The 24879-nt window shown below is 46.4% G+C and overlaps 1 long non-coding RNA gene across 1 annotated transcript in view; it reads right to left on the minus strand.

Moving 5' to 3' along the window:
• The window catches only part of LOC128108453 (uncharacterized), a 53386-nt gene that overhangs the window by 27174 nt on the left and 1333 nt on the right, over positions 1 to 24879 (minus strand). The gene's annotated exons all lie outside the window — the stretch shown is intronic.

Raw genomic sequence — 24879 nt, forward strand, 5'->3', positions numbered from 1 at the left:
CAGACTGTAAAGCTCATGCCTCTTCCTTAACAACAGATGGTTCCTGCAAGGATTCCAGAAACCAGAGAGCCATCATTTATTATTTTGTCCTACATCCTAAAGTGTGTGTGTGTGTGTGTGTGTGTGTGTGTGTGTGTGTGTGTGTGTGCATTTGTGAATATGTGTGTGTTGGGGGTTCTATATTAGCAGGAAGACAGCAAAAAAATAAAAGGGAGCTGGGCGGTGGTGGCTCATGCCTTTAATCCCAGCACTGGGGAGGCAGCGTCAGGCGAATCTCTATGCGTTCGAGGCCAGCCTAGTCTACAGAGTGAGTTCCAGGAAAGTCGCAAAGCTACACAGAAAAACCCTGTCTCGAAAAACCAAAAAAGAAAAAAAAAAAAAAGAGGAACTCCTTCTTTGACTTTCTGACTCCTGGGGTATTTCTCAGCTTCTGAGAGACGGCAGTTGGAGACCCCGATGAAGTGCCGACAGTGGATGACCGAGGGAGCATGGAAGATAAACTTGAAAAAAATGGGTGGGGGCGGGGTGAAAACTGGAAAACCAGAGTAGCCCTTTCTTTTTAACATGTCAGCACATGTCCCAAATAGTGTCTTCCAACCTATCATTTGCAAGCATAGTCCAACAAAGGAGAACTGCCCAAGGGCGTAGGACCTTGTCGCCTCTCTGGCCAACACCCTGCTCCCCTCCCGCCATCAACCCAGTTGAATTCAGTCTCAGAGATAGGAGTTCAGACTTCGTACTTCTGGACTGGACCTAGGCCAACCCAACAACTAACCTTTGCCTTGGAGCTCACACTCCCCATTGTTGGGGGCGGGGCTTTTTTAAGCAGTCAGTAGAAACTAGGACATCTCTCTGCTCATTGTCACCAACTCAAAGACAAGCATCCTACTCCAGGTATGAGGATGGCTTGACTTGGATACAGGGTAAAGTGTCCCGGGGGTGTTCTTCTTTGACAGGGAGAGAGCAGGACTGGCACCTTCACCAACAGAGAGTCCACCTGGAAAGGAGAAGCCAGTTTAAAAGCATTGAATGCTGTCCAACAAGTCCAGCTGAAATTGGGAGTGGTTAATACTTGGAGGTAGAATGCATGTCATTAGCCACTCAAGAGAGCAGTATTGGATGTCAATACCAGATCAGCTGGCCCAAGGCATGCAAGTCAATTAGCAGCGCCTTGAAGGTGACACAGTCATGAAAGATGCTCAGGAAAGATGGCCTGCCCTGCCTGTATGGCTGGTTATAAAGCAAGCCTCCTGATAGCAGAGGACGTTTTGAAATACTTGCAAACTCCTTAGGTGAGCATTTCTCATTGTGATAAGTAGAAACTACCATAGGAAAAACGTCTGAAACCCCTGTACCAAACTGAGACTTATAAAGAATGGAAACACCCACCAAGAGGAATAGCCTTGGCGCCTCTTCAATCTGTGATGTTCTATATTTGGTGCAAGGTCCCATTAAAAATCATCGTGTTTATGTTTAGACCAATAATCAGAGCTCATAAAAATTCACCCTTGGACCGGGGCTCTGTGAGTGGGTGGAACATGGATTATTGATAGTGTTTGATGGCTGTCAATGCTGTCCGAATGACAGGTCAGTGAATATATCTTCACTTATATCCTAGATGAGAAGAGTCGGGAAATAGCGAGGATGGTGAACGAAATCAGAAGCAGTCTCAAAGCATGGCGCGGAAACTTCCTGTGACAAGTCTGCCTCGGATGCCCATTACTGGGCAGGATATTTAGGCAGAAGGGACATACATAGGAGTGTATGATGTAGGAAGGGATGGGGCGGGGCAGGGATGTCCTGACAATAATGACTCAGACCAGGCTGTGCAATGGTGTGCCCGAGAGAGGTCACATCTACTCAGAGAAACTCAGGAAAGCTTCTCATGAAGAGGTACTATGAAGCTTCCCCTTGGGCTGACAAGATGGCTCAGAGAGTAAAGGCAGCTTGCCACCAAGCCTGACTTCATGAGTTCGATCCCTGACACCCTCAAGTTATCCCCTGACCTCCACCCACGCAGCTTGGCACATGGGTGCATATACACATACACACATACAAACAATAAACAAATCCTTCTACTAAAAATGTTCTAGGATGGCTGCTACGTTGCCAAGATAAAGCACTCCCCGGGACAGTTCGGGGTCTTGGGGATCATCCCATCCTTACAGACTTGAGTCTCTCCTACAGAGCCCAGCATAGCCCCAGAACCGACACTCGAGCCACGCTAGCAGCCTTGTCCTAACCATGCTGCTGTAGCTTAGCACGGCTCCCAAAGCAGAAGAGGTCATTGCAGGCTTGTTGTTGATTTTAATCACTTTCAGCATCTGACTTGTTTCTGTGTTTTATTTTATTTGCAAAACACTGAGAAAATTCTTGCTCCTGGAGGTGAGCAGCGGCAGTGTTGATGGTGAACACGCGTGTTTATTTTCTTCTGCGGTGCTGGGGCTCAAACCCGGGGGGCACGACTGTTTAAAGTCTACTTAGAATCTTCTTCAGTTAAACTCATGCCAAACTTGGAAAGCAGAGCAAAAGCTTAAGTAATAGGAAATTTTATTTCAAATTTTAATTATATAAACAATATACAGGCTCCTCCAAGAATGTAAGTATCCACTGGAAAGATAGTCTTTAAATTGATCTGCAATGTCGATGAAAATTTTGATAATTTTTTTCTAATGCAGACATTCTTAGGAACCATTCTTCAAGGCTTGAACACAGCAAAATAAGTGTCTTACACTTTTGAGTCACAAAGTTAAGTTTTGACTCAGTTGCTGACACGTATACTCAGTGTAGACAAGGTGATAGTACAACTCCCCACTGCCAAACTGAACTCATTCAGCTTATTAAAGAACATTAGCAAGCTGATGTAACTCTGTCATTTGCTAAGCCTTATTTTGGAAAAAAAAATAATAATTAGTTATTTCTTGTCACCATGCCTTAAGACTGGTGATATGTATATGTTACTAGGGAAAAACTAATTCCGGAATTCACTCCCCAGGACATTTCAAAAAACTTAAATGAGTCTAAAATTTGAAGATTGTGTTCAGTTAAACTGACAATGTACAGGGCACACTAATTGTGTGTGTGTGTGCGTGAGAGAGAGAGAGAGAGAGAGAGAGAGAGAGAGAGAGAGAGAGAGAGAGAGAGAAAGAGAAAGAGACAGAGACAGAGGTCAGCTCCCATCTTCCACCTGAAGCAGAGTCTGGGTCATTTCTGGCAAGGTCTGAGATTACAGATGTGTACAACAGTGTATCTGGCTTTCTCTGTGGGTTCTGGAGATCTGAATTTTGGGGTGTCAGGCTTCTGCAGCAAGTGCTTTTATTCACTGAGCATCTCCCCAAACCCCAACCACTGTTAAAGACGCTTGTTTCGCCTCAACAGCAGTTGTTTGTCTGTGCAACTTGCTGTGCCTTATTTAAAGTTACATTTCAGCAGTGAGCTTCCACAGTGCTTTGTAGCAGACAGGTATTCCACACGACCTTATTCTTCTCAGTGTGGAGGAAACAACTAAAAACAAACAAAGTCCCACTGGATCTAGAATGTATTCTAGGCTTTCTCCCCACCAAGCTTCTGTAACATACATAATGAGGTTAGTTTGAATAACATGCTAGTGCTCACGTTTGACATGCTTGCTCATGTTTGGTGAATAAATAAGTTCTTAAGTGTGTTTTATTAATAGCAGAATTAAAGAACTGTCAAGGTATCCTTTCAAATAAAGTTATTAAGGGTGGGAAGATGGCTTACTAGGCAAAGGGCTTGCCCCACAACCATGAGGCCTGGAGATGAGATCCCCAGAATCCAAGTAAAATCCAGGTAAGTGTGGGAGCTCACCTTTCACCCCCACATATGCGAGGCAGAGACAGGGGGTCCCTAGCAATCTGACTAGCCAGGCTGGCCAACCCAGCGTGTTCCAGGCTCAGTGAGAGTCCCTACCTGGATAGACAAGGTGAAGAGTGATGGAAGAAGACACGTGACTTCAATCTGGTGCCTCAACACACACGTGTACACACACACACACACACTCACACACGCATACCACACAGAAATACACAAGCAAAGCCCCCCAAAAGTTTTTTTTAATGGACATTTTTATGTACTTTACTATCAGCAAACAAAACAAGAAACAAAAGAACAAATGAACAAAAACCTTAGCTCCTTTAGAGAAATGTCTTCCGGTTGCTCTTTTGGCCACAGGAATGTTCCTGGTCCTCATTTACTCCACATTTAGGAAGCACCTAGTATGTGGGGTTTCACTGTCCGATTGCTAAGGGTATGTCTGTAAAGACACTAAACACGGTCCTTGTCCTCAAGACCGAGGACAGAGAGGAGTATAACAAGGGGAGTCACCCTCGTGCCCCCTGAGCCATGCTATGACAAAGATATGAATAGTACATGGTGCCGCTTAGGCTCTTTCGGGTCACCGTGAAAAGAGACACGCTCTGGTGACTTGGGTCAATGTGGTTCATTGTGAGGCCACAGGAGGAAGTAGGAAGAGCAGGAAGCAACCTCGGCAGCTGCCTGGCAGGGCCTGGCTGAGCTGGGAATGTCATTCAGGACACAGAATATCTCCAGCACCTGTTCCTTCTGACATGGCTTGAGCAGCAGGCATCTGCCACCCCTCTTCCAGCACAGCCACTCTCTGCAAGGTCCTCCCGGCCTGTGCTTTCTCTCTTTTGTGGGGTTCCTGCCCTGTCACAGCTCCACACACACCCTGCAAGAGTGTGCAGTATTTTGCCTGAGACTCCTAAAGGATCTCAAATTCAAATTGTGTGAAAGAGTCTTTGTGTGGCGGCCTGGTGCCATGAGGACCCAGTGACGCACTGGGCGGGGCTCTGGTGTCGGTCTGCCACACTGGCCACTTGGTGGACCACACCCTGGCGGCTGGGCCAGTTGTCACTGTAGTCCATTGTAGCCCAGGAAGCGGTGGCCTGGTACAGATGTCCTTCTGGGCCTAGAGAGCCGCGCACAGCAGCTGGGGAGAGGGGTGGCAGAGGCCACCGCTCACCACTGCTGCCTTTGTTGTGACACAGCCCACAGTGGGTCCCTCGCCATCTTGACTTTGACTGTGTCAACCCTTCAGTTTTGCTATAAATGACGCCACAGTCAGAAGTTTTGGAAAAGCCCATGTAAAGTTAATTTCAATCAGCCAGTTTTAAAACAACTGGGTAGGAAACTCCTTGAATTGTGATCTTTGTTGTTGTTCTGGTTTCTTGGTTTTCATGGGGTTTTGAGACAAGGTTTCATTCTTTGAATGAAACAGGTTGGCCTGGAACTCACTATGTAGCTCAAGCTGGTGTTGAACTCAGAGTGATCCTCCTGCCTCAGCTTTCTTACTACGGGAATGACAGGCATGTACCTCTACACCCAGATGAATTATAAAATGTTTCTAACAAGACGTATTATACAAACTTCTACCAAAAATCATGACTTGGAAAATAATGTGACAAAAGACAGTGTTCACCAATATAATGTTAAATAAAAATCCATGTCTGTGGGCCGGGGAGATGGCTCAGTGGATAGAGGCACTTGGGGACAACCCCGAAGGACTGAGTTCAAGCCCCCGAATCCACGTGGGAGGAAAGAACTGACCTCTGCAAGTTGTTCACTGACCTCCACATGTGAATTGTGGTGCACACACACACGCATACACACACACACACACACACACACACACACACACACACACACACACACAAATAGATGTAAAAGGTTTCCACTATGCACATAAGTTAAATATAGTTAGTATGTTTATCATATAAGCTCACATATAAAATATACACTCGGACTTACATATTGCTAGGGAATTCATGCACTCATAAAATTGAGGACAAGAAAACTGGAAAGAAAAGCTGACAGGAACGGTGAACTGTGAGTTGGTGTTTGAATCTCACATGCTTTCTTGCAGATCCTTTGCATTTTCCTTTTTTATTTATGCCTTCTTCACCTTTCAAAAGGACAAACGCAGAGGCGGTTTCCGAATTGTAAGACACGCAGAGCAGCACACACGACCATCCTTGGCTAGGAGGCGAAGCCCATACATTGTCTTAACGGAAAATACAGCGCTCTGGATCCCGCCTCATGTAAAGATCGCTTTTCTTCTTCACGGATATAATAACCAAGAAGACAGACAAACAGACAGTGAAAACACAACAGAGTAGCAGACGCTCGGTTCGCCTCATGCATCCTGCATTAGGAGTCCTTAGCAGGACACGCAGGTTGTTGAAATGCAGTTTTATTCAGTGAATTAAAAGGGGCCCGGGCTTTAGACAACCATAACACAATATAAAACATAACAGAAAAAGGACAGGCAAAGAAGGCAGTGTGAGGACCTGGGAGACACGTTGACTCTGTGTGGGCAAGTGGTAGCGGGGATTTCAAACACAGACCACACTGAGCCGCAGATTAAGTACAATTTCCTGAATTGTCAAGGGACCCTGGAGAGAAAAGAATAAATAGCTGTCTCAATTTCATTCCCGAATGTTCAATTGAGAAATAAAGATCAAAGCTCACAGCAGATGGAAGACCAGCCCCGTCACTGTTCCCGTACAAAGCAGGTAGTGAAGAATTCAGGCCCAACCGCTGCCGATGTGTGGGTTCTAATCCTGCAGGCAGAACTGGGCTGATTCATCCAGCCTTCAGTGAGATTCCTAGAAGTAGTGGCCTTCCTAGAAGAGCAAGACTCCAGGCCTGTTCCCGTAGGCAGGCTCGCTCCCAGAAGAGACGAGGAAGGGGAAGAAGGCGGAAACGTAGGCTGACTGCACGGGGTTGAATGTGGAACTACCGCAGTACGTACACCCAGACTCTGGGAATGGATGGGACCGTTTGGCCAAAGGACCTTCACGGACACGGTTAAGTTATGCATCTTGAGATGAGGTCATCCTGGCTTAGCGTGGCCCCGAGTCAAATGGCAAGTGTTCTTAGAAGACAAAGGCAAGCCGGGCGGTGGTGGCGCACGCCTTTAATCCCAGCACTCGGGAGGCAGAGGCAGGCGGATCTCTGTGAGTTCGAGGCCAGCCTGGTCTACAGCGCGAGATCCAGGAAAGGCGCAAAGCTACACAGAGAAACCCTGTCTCGAAAAACCAAAAAAAAAAAAAAAAAAAAAAAAAAAAAAAAAAAAAGAAGACAAAGGCAGAAGGCAGACACGAGGAAACTGCTCGGAGAAGAGGATGGCAGGATTCGTCCACAAGCCAAGGAACTCGAGGGATTTGGAGTAACCACCCAACACAGAGGAGAGGGGCCTGGAACAGTTTGCCTCTCGAGTCTCCTGAAGGAGTCAACCTTGCCCACATCTTTTTTTTTTTTTTTTTTTTTTTAATTTATTTTGCAATACAATTCAGTTCTACATATCGGTCACGGATTCCCTTGTTCTCCCCCCTCCCGTCCCCCTCACCTTCCCCCCAACGCCCCCCCCCCATTCCCATCTCCTCCAGGCTTGCCCACATCTTAACTTCAGATGTCAGCCCCCCAGAATAGCAGAAGAGCCTATTCCCACCGTTCTAAGCCACCTGCTTTGTTTGTGTGGGCATTCCTTAGAGCAGTCATAGGACACGAAGACACTGTTTCTTCTAGCTCACTTGTCTATGCTCGGGAGAGAAGAGGAAGAGAAGATCACGGCCCTCATGGAGTTCTTTTCACAAAGATGAACGGATTAGCGGGGATGACGTGACTTGCTCTAAAAGCATGGTAGAGCTGCTAACCGTCACTTGAGTCCATGCTATACTGTTTAGAGTGGTTTCATAAAGAACACGATACAGGCTGTGTACACAAAGGGGATTCTAGGCCAAGGGAAATATTCGGTGATAGTGGTGTTGGGGGGGGGGGACTCTAAAGCCACACACTTCCTATTTTTTTTCTATCCGACATCTACCCATTCCACAGACAATTGTTCCCTCCAGGGCTGCTGTGATTTACAACGGAGTTTTCAGGTGTCCTGCCATCTCCGGGAACAAAAATATGGGAACATTGTTTAATAAAAAAATGTTATATCTAACATTTGTTAAGACATGCATGTATCAGAGCCCATAGATGTATTTAAATTTACATCCGACCTCCCACCGCAAGTAGGACCAAAGGTGGACGAATCACAGTTTGGGTCTTTTGGTGGTCATCCACGCTGCAGCGCAAGACGGTTTGCTTTTTAAAGCTAATTGTTCATAGTCGTCACATTTTGTTTCCCCGTCGTCAGTCGGGAGACACTGGGCTTGCTCTTGCCTGCTGCCTCTGGTGAGCAACATTGCTCTGAGTGCTGCTGCGTAGACACCTACCCAGATGACTGCTTTCACTTACTCTGAGTATATGGTGGTGTGGAATGGCCAGTGCATATGCTCACCCTGTTTAATGTGTCGACCCTTTAACAGCACCTACATGGTTTCATGGTCCTACCGACGGCAGTTTAAAACATTTATCAGAAGATGGGATTGACATTTGCCTGGCTAACCAATTACAAACACCGATACCTTGACCACAGCTGCAGAGCCCAAAGTAAACAAAACACTGCCTCCTCCAAATCTGTCTTCCAGTAGATTCCACCTACTTCCAGGCATAATACTGGGAATGGGCACAACATTGGCCCTGTATGGCTGGCTGTGATTTTTTTTTTTTTTTTTTTTTTTTTTGGTTCCTAGGAAAAGACTCAAATTTGTTTGTTTGCTTGTTTGGTTTTTTTCTGTCTATGTAGCCCTGGCTGTTCTGTAACCTCGAACTCACAAAGATCAGCCTGCCTCTCCCTCCCAAGTGCTGGGATCAAAGGCATGAGCTAACACGCCCACCCCAAGGCTAAAATTTTTTGGTTTTGTTTTTTGGGTTTTTTTTTTTTTTTTTTTTTTTGATAGGGTTTCTCTGTCTTAGAAGTAGCTCTGTAGACCAGGCTGGCTTGGAACTCATAGAGACCCACCTGCCCCTTAAAGGCAAGTGCTACCACCCCCAGCAAAAATTCTTAAGTGAAAATTATCTCAAATTCCTTCTGGCTAGCATTATACCCTTTAACACCTCTACAACAGGCAACTTTAGAATATCCATTTTAAGTCAACTACAAAATAAATTTATACTTTTATTACCAACATTTGAACATTGACCAACTACATCCTACTTCCCTAAAAGTATTGTGAGATTGCTTTTAAAAGACATATAGAGGGTATTTAAGACATTTTAGGCAAAATGATTGACAACCATCACCACACACACCCATACTCACGTTCATGCAAATAAGCAAATCCTGTTCAATCAGCAGCAGCAATGTAAATTTCACGAAAAGTCAGAGTGTGGAACTCACTGCCCACAGCCACTGATCTCACAGTAACAGTGATACTTAGAGAAAGAGGAAAGGCTTTTGAAGTGTAAGCAGTTAACAATGAGAGAAAATGGGAAAGCAGATTGTAACATTGTAACAGACTAATGCAACTTTCCAACGGGCCTGCAGGCAAATGTCTTCATTTTGCCCAGAAGTCACTGTGTGTTGAAACAGGGTCTTTCACCTTTTACAATTCGGCTCTGTGAATTAGAGCTCTGTGGCTTCTGGTTGCCTTTTCACTGTGTTGCGCTACTGGACAGCATATGTAAGCTATGAGACTCGGTCCACAGTGCTCTTTCGTGTTTAAAGAAATGTGTTTCCTATTACATAGCTCATGGAGCAAACGTGGGGAGTCAGAGTAAGAATCCTGTGGCTAAGAAAGTTTATTGCGGTGGCTGGAGAGATGGCTCAGAGGTTAAGAGCACTAGCTGCTCTTCCAGAAGACCCAGGTTCAGTTCCCAGCACCTACATTCCCAGGGATCTCACACACCCCCACACAGATATACATTCAGGCAAAATAATTCACATAAAATAAAAATAAGTAAACCATTAAAAATTGTAAAGTTTATATTGAGTGTGAGAGACTCACGATGCACATGCGGAAGCCAGATGACAACTCCGTAGAGTTGATTCTCTCCTCCCACCTTAACTTGGGGTCCAGATATCAAGCTCAGGTCTTCAGGCTTTGTGCAGAATGCATGCTACCCCTGGACCATCACACTGGCCCAGTTGTTGAAAAACTGTTTATTGTAACTTGCCAATCTTGAAATTCTGTGTCCACATCACCTCCTACCAACATGTTTTCCATCTACTACATTTGCTGCTGTGGTTGTTGTCTTTGCTTAAAACACTGTAAACTACGGAACATACAGATAAATAAACCCTAATCTACAACCCTGGGTAAGGCCACTTGCCCGACTCCCAGCATCCTTAACCTGCTCTACTTTGGGTGGGGAAATGTATGCATGGGGGCTACCCACCATCTCCACTGTCACTTCCTACTCACATAACTAGTGGTCAGAAGCTGGGTGTCAGCACTTCCTACCCATCAGTGCTCAGACAGAGGGTAGGATGTACCGAGACTCAATAGGAACAACGCAAGGATGCTCTCCATGGCCTTCCCTCATCTCTAACAGACAGGCACCACATCTTTCTCCTCTGAAGTTTGTCATCTGTAAGTGAAGCTGTAACTGACAGAGAGATATCTTGTTAAGACCAAAACCAATAGGCCGAGGACAACAGTGGAAAACTGAATAGAAACCAGCCTAGGCTCTCAGCTTTATTCCACAGTGTCTCTTTCCTTCTTTCAACTCTCAAAATTAAACGCCTTTTAGTAAACCCCAACTCTGCTTTTTACAATGGAACGATTCTCTTTCTTATTTTGTTAGACAAGGTATCCTTATTTCTTAGACAACTTGTTGGTGCTCCTGGGGCTGACAGGAAACGTATCCTGACTGATACTGACGTATTGTAAAAGCAGTCGCCATTCTTCGCCCCTCCCTGAATCTACAATCTCTGCGGTCAACTTTGCTTCTTGTCATTCTTTCAGTGAGAGGCAGTTTATCCATCTCTTAGATCTGGGCAATGTTTGTGATTTGCCTTGTGCAATAAACTGAGACAGAAGCAACATTGAAAAGTTCAAAATAAGGGCTTCAAATGGTGTTGCATAATTCCCTTCTCACTCATCTGGTTCTCCCACCATAGGAAGACGACCGGGCTAAACCACAGAGAAGACCCTGTGGAAATTAACCCAGTTTTCCCAACTGGCCTGCCAGTGGATCACAGTGAGCCCAGATAAGATCAGCCAAGTTTCCCCAGGCCAGAACTACCATGTCTGCATGTCTGCAGAAGCTTAATATTTCCTTCCTTTCTTGGGCTGGTTTTGAAGATTGATTGTATCCTCCTCCATGGTCATGTCAGCAAGTGAAGAACCAGGCAACTTAGAAACTTTCTTATGGGGCCTACCAACCTACAGAAATGAGTCACAAAAGTTTAACAGGAACTTAAATACCATCTACTTCAGCTCTCCCACTCAATTCGGCCCTGTGACTTCCAATTCTCTTCAATATTCATTTAGGGGCCACTCTCAAGTGCAAGCCTGGCATTAAGGTACTCAAGAAAAGTAATGAATGTCCCTGCCTTCAAGGGTACTACTATCGAGACAGGGTTTCTCTGTGTAGCTTTGCGCCTTTCCTGGAACTCACTCTGTAGACCAGGCTGGCCTCGAACTCACAGAGATCCGCCTGCCTCTGCCTCCCAAGTGCTGGGATTAAAGGTGTGTGCCACTATTTTGGGTACTACTATCTAATAAAGAACCTGATGCGCCTATTTATAGAGACTCAATGCCACACTCTGTAGAGTCCACAGGAAGGGCGACAGCTCCAAGAGTGAAAACAGAGAAGAGAGAGGGTGAATATAAATTCAGCCTTTGATCATTCAGTGAGAGGAGGAAGTCCCAGGTGGAGAAATACTGTGAACCCATCATGTCTGTTACTTTTCTCACCGTGGGGATCAAACACCTGACAAGAAATGACTTGAAGGATGAGAGGTTTGTTCTGGCTCGTGTTTAGGAGGGAGGGTGGCAGGAGCTCCCAGGGCATATGAGTACATAGGCTTGGCAGTCAGATGATGGACAGCTGGGACCCAAGGCTGACTCCCAGTGACCAGGCCTTGCTTCTGAAAAAGCCCACAACTTGGGTCTATTTTCAATTAAAAACAAAACAAAAAAAAATCCACAGCTCAGGCTATGGTGATACTTCAGTTGATAAAGGGTTTGCCTGGCAAGCATGGGGACCTGAGTTTGAGATTCTAGAACCCACATTTGGAAAGAAGAAGAAGGAGGAGTATAAGGAGGGGGAGGAGTCAGCTACCACCACTAGGTCTGAGAGATGGTTCAGTGGTTAAGAGTACATACTGTTCTTGCAAAAGACAGTAGTTCCCAGCATCCATCACGTGACTTACAACCACCAATAACTTTAGGTCCAGGGAGATCTGATACACTCTTCTGGCATCTATGGATACCAGTATACATGTGAATATATGTATACAGAGACATGCATGCACACATATAATAAATAAATCTAAAAAAAAAAAAAAAAAAGCTGGCATGAGGCACACCTGTAACCCCAGCACTGAGGAGGATCCGTGGACTCTCTGGGCAGCCAGCATGACTGCTTGGCAAGTGTCAGACCAATCGAAGATCTTTTTTAAAACAGCAAGGTGGTCAACACCCAAGGGACGATAGCAAAGGCTGAACTCTGGCGTCTGCGTACACCCGCACACGTATGTGCACCTGCACCCACATGAAAATGCACGTGCACAAAAGCCGCACAGCCCAACATCAGCACTGTCATCTGGGGACTCCGTTCCAATACAGGGGTTTGTGGGGGACATTCCACACTGAAGCCATAGCTCATCCACATTAGGGCGGAAAATGGCAGACCAGTGTCTTTAGGTGTCGATAATATGAACACTGAATACTTTTCAAACTTACTCCTCTCCTGTCTTCTTCACACGAGGAACTCTCTTGTCCATCCACTCGGCTGCTCCCACCCAAACCGAGGAGGCTTCTTTGATCCCTTGCTTCCCTCGGGCCTACCCGACCTCCTAGACACTAACCCCAGGGCTACAACGCAACTCTTTCTCATGACTTTAACCACCAGCCGAACTGGGTCCACGTTCTTCTATGGAATCCTTGTCCCTCGGCTGGCTGCTTTCAATCTGTCCCAGTCCAGGCAGTCTCTTCTCCGCCACGGCAGCCCGAGTGAGCTTTGTAAACTGTGAATCAGCTCCTGTGTGCCTCCATGGGACGGAGATACCCAATGCTTTCCAGCCGGAACGAAAATGCAACCCAAATCCCGAGGGCTGATCGGGTCTGAACTCCGCATTGTCCCCTTGTTTCTCCTCCTTGCTCACTTGCCCAGGGTGCCTTAGCCCCAGCCCCCACGGTATGTCCATCGCCTCACCAAGCCCTTTCCATCTCGAAGGTTGTTGTGGGCTTCGTTAGCTCCTCCGCGGCTGCCACAAACACCGTAGGCAAAAGCAGCTCGGAGAGGAAAGCGTTTATTCCAGGAACAGTCTAACACCAAGGGAAGTCAGGGCAGGAAGTCAGGGCAGGGACCTGGAGGCAGGGACTGAAGCAGAGACCATGAAGGAACACTGCGTCCTGGCTTGCTTTCCGTGGCTTACTCAGCCTGCTTTCTTATACAACCTGAGACCGCCTTTGCACGGTGGGTCGAACCTTCCCACATCATCAATCAAGAAAACGCCTTTGCAGACAAGTCCACAGGACAAGCAATTCCTCAGTCGAGGTTTCCTCTTCCCAGGTGACTCTACTTCGTGTCAAGGAGACAAAAGCACCCAGCACAGGACTCTATTACTCTTGCCTGGGAAGCAGACCTGTGGCTGTCCTCTCATCTCACCAAACTGAAGTGTCTTCTCTAACGTCATCCTCCTGAGATGTCATCTCACAGGGCGTCCACCTCCCTCATTCCCCGGTTGTCCTCCTATGCTTCATTTGTCTCCTCAGTACTTGTCACTACCTGAGTCACAATATGCGCTCGCGCACTGTGCCAGATAATTCTACATCAAGGTGACACGGGCTAGAGTCCTCTGAGAGGAAGAGCTACAAATGAGAAAACGTCTCTTCAGGAGTGGACTGTAGGCAAGCTTATAGGGCATTTTCTTAATTAGTGATTGATGGGGGAGGACGTAACCCACTGCGGGGTTGCCATCCCTAGGCTGGTGGTCCTGGGTTCTACCAGAAAGCAGGTTGAGCGAACCATAGTGAGCAAGACATTATAAGGAGCATCCATCCATGGCCTCTGCATCCGCTCCTGCCTCCAGATCCCCGCCCTGTCTGAGTTCCTGTCCTGACTTCTGATGATGATGAACAGCGCTGTGGGAGTGTAAGCCAAAGAAACCCTTTCCTTCTCAAGTTGTTCTCGGTCATGGTGCTTTATCACAGCAGGAGTAAGACTGCCCAGGACACTCACTCACTTCTTCTTTTTCTTCCTTCCTACTGCTGTTGAAGCAAATTACCACAAGCACAGGGGCTTGAACGGATTTATGGTCTTACCGTTCTAGAGGTTGGGTGTCTGAAATGGCTGTCACTGAGATACCAATCAAGATTTCAGTCAGTTCGTCTTCCAGAGGCTTAAGGATACAGCTCATCCCCTTGCCTTTCCACTGTGGGAAGGTTTCTGGGTGCCTTGGAGAGCATCTTCCTTCCATCTTCAGAGTTAGCAATAGCGGATCAAGTCTACACACAGCCTCACTCGGACACTCTCCTGCGTCCCTTCTGCCATTTAAGGATATGATGACGTTAGACCCACCTGGATGGCCCAGGGTTATACATTTACTTTAAAGCCAGGGGACTTGCAATCTTACTTCCATCTACAACCTTATTTCCCCCTTGCTTTGTAATTTAGCATAGTCACAGGTTTCTGGGGTTAGAATATGGACATTTGGGCTGGGCAGTTCTTAACTACCCTCACCACGTGCCTGCACACACGCACACACACGCAGAGCCCACATACACAAGTATAAGCATCATGAGAGTCTCATCTAGGAACTTTTCACTGTTTCTTTACTCCAACACATGGCAATATGCATTGCTTCATATATGTCTATGACATGAATTCTTTAATGGAACATGACGATCAAAAAGCGTTCCACGACTTCTCCCAATTGGTTGTTCCGTTCATGAACAAAGCGCAGTCCTTATCCCCCCTTCCCATGGAAGGAAATGGAGGCACAGAGAAGTAAAATAGCTCACATAAGGTCACCTCCTTTGAGTACTGGATCAAGGGTGTAGACTGAGGCAGGCAAACCATTAAAGCCTGTACTCCTCACTACTGTACACAGCCCCTCTTGAGGGAGTCACAGAAAAGGAAAGGCAGGCCCTAGGAGAATCCACCCTGAATGAACTCTGGGTAAATGTTAAGTACAATCCTCCTTTGCACAGAAACATCTAGACAGTTAGTGAAGTCAAGCTCACTGTCTGAAGATGCTTACCTGTCCATCTGCTGGGCGGATCTGGTCTTGGTCCAGTTGTCCACAGCCACACACAGGTTCCTATGGATGATTGCAACTCAACACAACCTCTTTTGTTTTCCCTAAGGTGGTCTTTGGCTTAGAATCCCTCTGCTTTCCTACTGGGCGGTAGGGTGGCAGTGGAGGGGACTGGACTGAGCTTTGAAGAAACTCAGGATCCATCATCACCTTTCATTAGAGACAAGATCATAGCGGCCAACTTTGGTGGCCGCTCTCCTGGCTCTCGCGCATCCTGGTCTTTCTCAAACTCCAAAACTCTCTCCCCTACAGGCTGCATCCCTTGCTCCAAAAACTGCACCCAGCATACCCTTGAGAAAGAAGAATAATAGGAACACTTTCATCCCTTCTCCCCATGCCTGCTCTAAATTTCTCCTCCCTAGCCAGGAGAGTGGGTGGGTGAGGCATTGTTCTAGGGGTACCCCATTGTGTGCCTGATGAATACCAGGGCCCCTCCCTCAGGAGGCTGGGAAGGAAAATGAAGAGTGGGTGGCCAGCAAAGTACTTTTCTTTTTCTAGCAAATAATCCAGAAAATGGATAATTCCCACAAACATAATCAAGTTAGCAATCCATGTGTAATTTAGCAAGATGCTCACTAGTCAAATAATGACTTTAATTGCATGTGGGACTTTTAAAGGAAAATGTGCTCAGTCATTTTAATAAGGTTATTCTTTACAGACAATTTTTGCAAAGAATGCAGAGGCCAATAAGAGTAAAAATCAAAGTGCAGTCCCTAGTCTGTGTCAAAGCAATTGTCCAGGGCTAAAAACAGTGTCCATCTCACGCTCACTACTGAGTATCAGCTATGTGCCTAAGACTGTTCTAGACACCGGGGATACAGCAAGAAAAGCTTCCTGCTCTTGGAAAGCTCATGATCTACTGGGAAGGAAGTAAATACCAAACAACCAAACCCCATATTTGCAGGTAAGTGTTATTAAGGCAGAACATAGTTAACATGATAGAAATATATGGGGAAGATGTGGCATGCAGCCTCAAAGATACCATCAATGATCTCTGGGTCACAGTTGTGTGTGTGTGTGTGTGTGTGTGTGTGTGTGTGTGTGTGTGTGTGTGTGTCCCAATGTGATTTTCTCCACATGGAACAGGCTGAACAATGTGACCATGGAGTGTTGGGGAAATGGTGGTACATGCCTTCCAAGGTCATAAAAGATGCAGCTGCTACTGTGTCTTGGATCACTCACTCTAGTGGAAGCCAGCTGACATGCTCTAGGACATTCCAGTGAGTGGTCTTGTGAACAATCCTACAATGAAGGAGTGATGAATAAATCCTCTGGCCAGAGCCAAAGCTGACCTGCTGTGTTAAGAGTGACCTATGAACTCCAGTCCAGACTTGAGATGACTGTAGCCCCAGAAAACTAAGAGAAGACTCCGAGCTGCAACCACCCAGTCAAGACATCCCTGACACACAGAAACTGTGAGACTTACTTATTATGTATTGTGAACTTACTGGTTTTATTTGTTTATTTTTGAGATGCTGGAGCTCAAACCCATCACCTTGTGTATGTCAGGCACATACTCTACACTGAACCACAGCCAGACTACATTATACATTTATTGTTGTATTCACCTACTGAGTTTTGTTACACAGCAATAGCTTACTGATACAGGATAAGAGATGGCATCGGTGAACTTCATATATACTTTAAAGAAGAATCTATAGACACATCTGTAATGTCTATAGACACATCTGTAATGACAGCACTTAGGGAGTGGAGTCTGGTAGATCAGGAGTTTGAGGTCATCTTCAGCTATATAGAAAGTTCAAGGCCAGTCTGGAACACATGAGATCCTGTCTCAGATGAAAGTTAATTGATTTTAAAGCATGCAAAATGCTTAGCACGATGTCAAGCTTTTGGCTCTCATCCAGAAAATCCAGGCCACAGTTCTTTGCATTGTTTGTAGTGAAGTTAATCTCCAACCAACAGCCTTGTAGGGCAGACAAGAATACTAGAAAAGCCCAGACATTTTCCTACATCATCACAAAGCAAGTTGTCAGCCACACTAAGTCTCAAGGCCAAGTCTAGCTTCTCTCCTAAAACAGACTTCCCTCTTTGCACAGACGGCTGCTGAAGCATGGGTACAACGAGTCTGCACACAACTTCAGACTCTACTGAGTCCGCTCAGACGCCCCTGAACAACTTAGACAGGACAGAGGGAAGAGAGAACGTGGGTGGATGTGGTACAGGAGCCCCAACTCCCTGGTCTGTCCATGAGCACCCCTTCAGCTCGGACCACTGAGATGAGAAGAGCTTGTCTTCTTTGCTAAATTGCTGTTTGGACCCCAACAGCTGTTTTAATATTTTGACACTAACGATCTGAAAAGCCCCAGGCCAGAGGAAGGAGAGAAATGCAGACTGTCTGCAAAGCCAGAGAGCTCACGGGATAGGGGAACAGGCTGGTTAGTGCCCACTGCCATCCTCTATTGAAGTATGTGGACGTTTTCCTCGGTTCGTGGCTGCCACACCCATATCTCCCTCAGTGCTCTGTCCTCCCTTCTACCGCCATGGCCCTCTGTGAAGTGGAAAATGTCCCCTGAACCTTGTCCTTGTATCCCTCAAAGATAAGCGGCCTGTCCCTCTGCTTATCTTACAAGGAGTCCGTCGCTAGCCTTATAGAGAAATCGTCAACAGGCAAAAAAAAGCAACCAAAGTGGAGAACTGGGAGCTTTTACAACAGTAACGCAGGGAAGTTGGGAGGGGGGTGTCTGTTAACAGGGTCCTTGCTATGTAGCTCAGGCTATCCTCAAAGGCAATGTCCTCCTTCAGCCTCAGGGTGATAGGATTAGAAGTGTGTGCCACCATGCCCAGCAAATGCAGAATCTTCGGATGAAACACATCACTTGTTTTAAACCTCTAGCCGATTCCCATCGCCTATCAGACAAGCCCCAAGCTGTTTAAGGAGTCAAACCCAGCTCCTCAAGTGCTCCCCGAACTTGAATCTGGGCCCTGCGCTTGCCGGCGAGGTGCCCTCGAGCAATGCACTGACTCTCTGTTTGCCTCGTTTCCTTGTAGTGTGAACAGATAATGGGAGAATGAAATGTGTCCACACAGAGAAAACCTTAGATGAACATGTATCATAGAGTAAGGAGCCAACAAGTGTCATCTACACCCGCTATCACTATGAACATCTCTGCACACTTACACACGACTCTGTGCTTCACACACCCTTAAGGACCCTCAGCTAGGCTGCATGCCTGAGTCACCTTCACATTTTTTTTTAATCTGATTCCACTCTGCCTAGAGAGCCTTCTCGCTCCCAAGAGTCTGGCTCACACCCAGGTCTTTAAAGAGGACGTTGGACTCCAGCAAACCTTTAGAATCATCCCATGCTCTGCGGTCCTCTCTGGAGGCTGACTTGGACGCTGTTCCTCTGTGACCCTGCAGCATCCTATGCCTACCTCCTCTGTCATCGTCTGAGATTGCCCATTGCGCTCTCTGAGGCTGCGCAACAACACAAGATTTGGGGATCAAAAGAAGCCACTTTAGCTGTTCCCAATTTGATGGGTCAAGAATGTCGGCACGGCTTGCCCGGGCATTTCTGCTCTGTGTGGCATCAGAGGAGGTCGCTTGCTTAATTGCGCTCTGCTGACAGCTGGGTGAAGACTAGGCCTGCAAACGGCCTGCTGGCTGGTGCACGGCCTTCATGTTCTTCCAGTCTCACGTCATGTGACTAGCTTAGGCTTCCTCCTAGCATGGTGGCCTCCTTACAAGTCACACTCCTTCCAAGGTGGCAATGCCCCTACAAGAAGCATTTTAAGAATGAAAAAAAAAAAAAAGAGGTCGTACAGCATGGCATCCCCCCCACCTTTGTCAGAAATAGTGACAAGACCCAGATTCAGAGGAAGAAGTAGGAAGCATTAGTGGCCACCTTGAGGCCAGCTCACAGGTCCCTGTCCCAACAAAGCTCTGAGTTTCTTGACAACAAGGGCAGAATTCTGTTCATCTAGGTCAATGGTTCTCAACCTTCCTGATGCTGTGACCCTTTGATGCAGTTCCTCGTGTTGTGGTGACCGCCCCCCAGCCATAAAATCATTTCATTGCTACTTCGTAACTGTCATTTTGCTACTGTTGTGAACTGTACTGTAAATCTCTGTGTTTTCCAATGGTCTTAGGGGACCCCTGTGAAAGGGTCTTTCGACTCCCTCAATGAGGTCATGACCCACAGGTTGAGAATCACTGGTCTAGGTATTATTCTCTGCACCTAATTGGGAATAGGGCCTGGTATTTGTTGACCTGAGCTCCCACACAAACTAAGGAACGTTCTAGAGGAGGCTGAGCGGCCCTAACAAAGACCCCCAAGGTGGCTCCCTTGGGAGCTGTCGAGTATCCCACCCACACAGCCTGCTTCTTGTCAAAACCGTCTTCAGTTTGTTCCTGGCATGACAAGGTGTGTAGGTAATACCAAGGTCATCAACAAGTCTCAGTGTCTCTACCCGACTCTTAACACAGATAAAGGGCAGACACGAAGGCAGTCGGTACAGTCAGAATGTCCCGCCTGAAGGACAGATAAGCCTGAAATGGATCTGCAAACATTCCCAATTCTTGTGCTGCAGACACTGTGGAGCATCCCGTTCAGGAGGACTCTCGGGTGTCCTTTGGAAAACATCCTTCACCAGTGTCATGCACGCCGCAGTCAAAGCCAGAGGCTACCCTGTGAGGCTCTCTCCCGAATTTCCTGTAGAAGACCCTGTTGGTTTTTGCCCATGGCTCATGGTAGCAACCCAGATTATATAAGGATTCCAGCTTCCCAAGTCCAGGTGCCAAGGCTGAATGGTGGGAGGTGAGGCATGAGCATGACTGGGCCAGGACTCCCAGCAACTGTGTGCTGAGACGCCATAACTACAGCCAGGGCTGGTGTGCGTGCTCTACTCTTACAGGGGAAAACAAACGCAACTATGAAGGGTCTGAGTCCTCGGTTTGCGTCTTGTTCATGTTAGTGTCCTTCGACATGATCTCACATGCCCTCTCCTGACCTTTGATCTCAAACAGCAGGGCACACTGGGGACGTGGCTACCGACAAAGCCCACCTGACTCCCGAGGCAAATAGAGAAGCAGCTTTCATCCCTCTCTGTAACCGGGGGCAACTTGGGAGAAGCTGGCGAGGGTAAGAGAATCACTTATACAAGTCCAGAATGTTCCAGCTGCATGAAAAAGCGACCCATGGAGCAACTCTCTGGAATCCTGCTGTCTCCTTGTGAGGCAACCGAGGGTGTAAAGGCACCATAGGGAGCCGAGGAGAATCCAAACCCTTGCTGTCATACTGCAAGGCAGGCAGACTCCCAGCAGCTACAACAGGCCGGGAGAGCATCAGGGGTTGGGGGATCTGTCTTCTCCAGGCTACCATGCTCCTTCCTGCCATTCTTCATTCCCCATAAAGACTAAGTCTTAAGGTAAGAATCTCAAGCCAGACGTCCACACACCCACCCAACAATGTCTAGTGAGCACCTTCCACATACCAGGAGCGGTTCCAGACAGCGGAGATAGCAAAGACATGAGTTATGTTATTACTGGAATTTCCCACATGGCAAAAAGGCGATCTAGGACATACTAAGGGACGTAAAGAGAATAAATTAGACGAGTGGGAAGTGTAATGGAACACAGCTTGATCAGGTAGAAAAGAGCTCCCTAAGAAGGTGACAATTTGAATAGATTCAAGATGGTGGCGGCCACCAGCAACCTCGAGGCCTCAGAGGGGAGGGCGGCTCTGAGGAGCCAGAGAGATCCACGGAGGCTTCTCCTGGGAAGATGCAGCAGCAGAAGAGACTAAGCCTGCAAAACACACAGTATACAGCATCTCTGGAACAACCTAAATAAATAAATAAAAGATGGGAAGGTGCTTTTAAAAAGTCGTTTCATTTCATGACGTCGGGAAAATGATGGCAGAACAGAGCGATGTGCAAGCCCAGAGGAGAGAAGGGAAACTAGAAACGCAGCAAATGGGGACCGGTATGGGAGTGTGGCCGCTGTGGGCAAAGGAGCATGCTGTGGCTGAGCAGAGCTGGTCCTTGGGCCTCTGGGAGGCTGGGCCACCACCGACCAGCCTCGCCCTGTTGTGGCCTGCTAATGCGGGATGCTACCACTCTACCCGCAGGCCCAGCCCAAAGCTTGGAGATACTGCTGCTGCTGCTGCTGCTGCAACTCCTGATGTTCGCCTGCCTGCTGCAGGAAAGAGAGCATGGGCCCCGGTGCTACCCACAGGCTTCAAATGCAGTGGTCGTGCCCCAGGTAGAGGCAGGGTGGCAGGCGCTGAGGGCAAGGGTGGTGTAAGGCATACTGAGCTTGCACAGGTCCTGCCCCCAGACACGCTGCCCAACCACACCATCACCCTGAGATGAAGAATGATTCATTTTCTTGATTAAGTCTCCTCGAAAGACTTCCATGGTGCATGCTGCCACCACCGTAAGCCATAATCTGTGCTGCCTACTGATTTCCTGGTCCATGCTGCTGCTGGAGGGCATGTTGATGTCTGAGATCTGAGCTACCACTGGAAACAATGTTGATGCCCATGATCGGTGCTGCCCCTGGCTACTACGGGCAAGGAAGCTTCTTTTACAGTGTTATTGATGACTGCAGACATAACTTTGAATGAGAGACACTATACGGCTTCTGTGAGACACCCCCCCCCCCCGCCAAAAAAAGAAACAGTCCAGATAGGAAGCTACTGAAAAAAGTCCTTAAAAATTATAATAAAGAGGCTGACATGTAGCTCTTCACAGTTGATGGCTTCTGGAGGTAGGGTGGGAAAGGACTGGGTTTTCTTTAAGGACCTGGTCACTGGGAGTTTGACCATGCTCCAATGAGTACATAGGCAACACAAATTAGACTCGATGTTTTGGGGTTTTTTTGTTTGTTTGTTTGCTTGTTTGTTTGTTTGTTTTTGGGTTTTTTTTTGCTTTTTGTTTTTTTGTTTTGTTTGTTTGTTTGTTTGTTTTTTGGGGAAGGGGATGCAAGGGTGGAAGGGTAGACCTGGGAGGAATGGGAAGTGAGTGTGATGGGGTACATTGTATAAAACTGTTCTGAAAAACATAAAGAGAGCCAAAGTGAATACATATTCTCTTTGCCTGACAATGGGTTACATCACAATAAACCCACAGAAGTTAAAAGACACACTGAATATACTCAACTCACCAAACACCCTGAGTTAGCAACACCATATGCTGGCCAGTCCTGGTGGCTTCCCCTTGGGATCACACAGGTGACTGGGAACTGTGACTCATGGACCTAGACCAGCATCGCCAGACTTTGTATTAGTGAGCTTTTTAATCACTGTAACAAAATACCTGAGGTAATCCTATGAAAGGAAGAAAGATTTGTTTTGGTTCATGGTTTCCAAAAGTTTTGATCCACAGCCTTTGGACTTCTTTGCTCTGAGCCTGAAGTGAGGCAGAGTATCATAAATCCACTTCACCTAATCATAGCCATTTTAAAAGTAAAAGGGCATTAAGAAATTACACTTGGGATTATGCTTCAGCAGCACTGTAAATATATATATTAAAACCATTTTGAAGCTGGGCGGTGGTGGCGCACGCCTTTAATCCCAGCACACGGGAGGCAGAGGCAGGCGGATCTCTGTGAGTTCGAGGCCAGCCTGGTCTACAGAGCGAGATTCAGGAAAGGCACAAAGCTACACTGAGAAACCCTGTCTCGAAAAAACCAAAAAAAAAAAAAAAAAAAAACCATTTTGAAAGAAGGGAAACAAGCCCCTAGAGATTAAATTATATGTATACATTGTAAATAAAAGTTTATGCTGGCATTGAAATCCAAGTGTATTAGTTAGCTATCCTTGAGTAACAAATGACCCCAAACTAAGCAGCTTAAAAGACCAAACAGACATTGTTACAAAATGCAGCTGCTGAGAGACAGGGATCCAGGGAACTACACAGAAGAATGAGTACCAGGATGTGGGTTTGTTGGAGACCATCTTGGAGGAGCGCTACTACACTAGGTCCATCTTACTTTGAAACATATGATCTATCTCTTTAATAAATATTGGTTGCTACATGCCATCCTAGACTCTATATGTTACTGGTAAAGAAGATAAGCATAAATTTTATGCTCCTGGAGTTTATAATCTAGTAAGCAAGTGGGCTGGCTGGTCTTATGTCAACTTGATACAGGCTGGAGTTATCTGAAAGGAGGGAACCTCCATTGAGAAAATGCCTCCATAAGATCAGGCTGTAAGGCATTTTCTTAATCATGACTGATGTGGAAGGACCCAGTCCATTGTGGGTGGTGCCATCCCTGGGCTGGTGGTCCTGGGTTCTATAAGAAAGCAGGCTGAACAAGCCAAGGTGAGCAAGCCAGTGAGCAGCACCCCTCCACGGCCTCTCCATCGGTCCCTGTCTCCAGGTTCCTGCCCTGACTTCCTTCGATGATGAACAGTACTGTGGAAATGTAAGCAGAAGAAAAACACTTTCCTCTCCAACATGCTTTTGGGTCATGGAATTTCTCCACAGCAATAGGAACCCTAAAACAACAAGTAAACAGAAAAGTTAATGTATGGTTATAATCTGTGATAAATATTATGAACTCAATAGACAGATGACATTATAAAAGGAATGGGATAGTGCTGTAGACTAAGACCAATTCATCCAAAGCGGCAAAGCCTAGAAGGCAAGTTCAAGTCCTAACCTTGTCGTTTTGTTTGTTTTCTAATGCAGGGTCTCATTAGCCTAGGCTGGCCTCAAACTCCGGATGCGGCTGAGAATGTCTTCTTTGTCCCGTCCTCCTATTTTTACTCCCTGGGATTACAGATGTGACCAACACACCTGGCTTCAAGAGCTAATCCTAAATAATAGTCTCTGAACGTTTTGGACTAATCAATAAAAAGGTTTTAAAAGTTATTTATAAAACATGCATATTTTAATCAGTTCTGGATTTTATATGTGTGTCTTATGGATACAGCTATGCATACAATATACAGACATTATATACTTAACACAGAAAAACATGATAGACGATACACAGAAAAGCAAAAAGATTGAAATATAACATATAAAAGATTGAAAAAATAAAAAGTTAAAATATAATATACTTTATAGAGATTGATGATATAGAAGTCCACTTTGCTCTCTTTTGAAATGCTTATTAATGTTATGGGAGCTAAGTAATGGAATGAGCTGCACTACTGTTTAGTTCTTTGTGAATAAAAAGAGGGCTCTAAAGTCAGTCCCAGCAAGCAGCAGAACTTGGCAGCTTTGGTCATGTGGTTCTGGCTTTAGAGTCAGGGATAGAAGAAAGGAGTTATGGAATCTCCCTCTGTGATTAAGGAAAGCTGCTGAGGCCAGGCATGTGGCAGCGGTGTCCCTGAATGGAGGTCTAGAGAGGTCATTGTGTGAAGCTGTAAAGGTAAAGCTTGGATTGCCTTGGAGACCCCAAAATGTTGGAGATGACAGAGTCATGGGATACCTGCCAAGGAGAGCTGCTAACAGGGAGTGGAATCAGCCCAAGAGAAAGAAGTGTGTTGCAGTCAACAAAGCTGAAATGAATTGGAGATCTGAAGAACATTTTGACATCAGATA

This window comes from Peromyscus californicus, unplaced genomic scaffold (assembly GCF_007827085.1).
Source record: "Peromyscus californicus insignis strain IS unplaced genomic scaffold, ASM782708v3 Scaffold_13__1_contigs__length_99412109, whole genome shotgun sequence".
NCBI classification, from domain to species: Eukaryota; Metazoa; Chordata; class Mammalia; order Rodentia; family Cricetidae; genus Peromyscus; species Peromyscus californicus.